General features: G+C 38.0%; 1 protein-coding gene across 1 annotated transcript in view; it reads right to left on the reverse strand.

The window, feature by feature from the left end:
• LOC107710518 (mitogen-activated protein kinase kinase kinase kinase 3-like) overlaps window positions 1-387 on the reverse strand; it is a 19,897-nt gene that overhangs the window by 17,553 nt on the left and 1,957 nt on the right. The gene's annotated exons all lie outside the window — the stretch shown is intronic.

The raw sequence follows: 387 nt of genomic DNA on the forward strand, positions 1-387 counted from the left end.
ATCTATTGTCTATCTATCTATCTATCTATCCATCTATTGTCTATCTATCTATCTATCTATCTATCTATCTATCTAATCATTTCTTACATAATGAATGTAGCATTTGAAAAATGAGACACATGTTTGTATAACCATCTTGACTGGCTTTTATTTTATTTTTATAGTGGAGAAGATTTTCAGTTACATTCAGCTCCGGTTGATTTCACACAGAACAACTTTATTAATCCACAACAGACGTGCAAATACTCCAGTTCCTCCAGAAACGGTCTGATCTCCCTGAGATATTCAGCAGACCTTAACGGTCCCGTCAGAATAACAGCAAACAGACAGAAGATCTGACCAGGCGGTGGCGCTGCTCTCTCACACACACACACACACACTCTCACA

Source organism: Sinocyclocheilus rhinocerous, unplaced genomic scaffold, assembly GCF_001515625.1.
Source record: "Sinocyclocheilus rhinocerous isolate Xijiao unplaced genomic scaffold, SAMN03320098_v1.1 scaffold867, whole genome shotgun sequence".
Lineage (NCBI taxonomy): Eukaryota > Metazoa > Chordata > Actinopteri > Cypriniformes > Cyprinidae > Sinocyclocheilus > Sinocyclocheilus rhinocerous.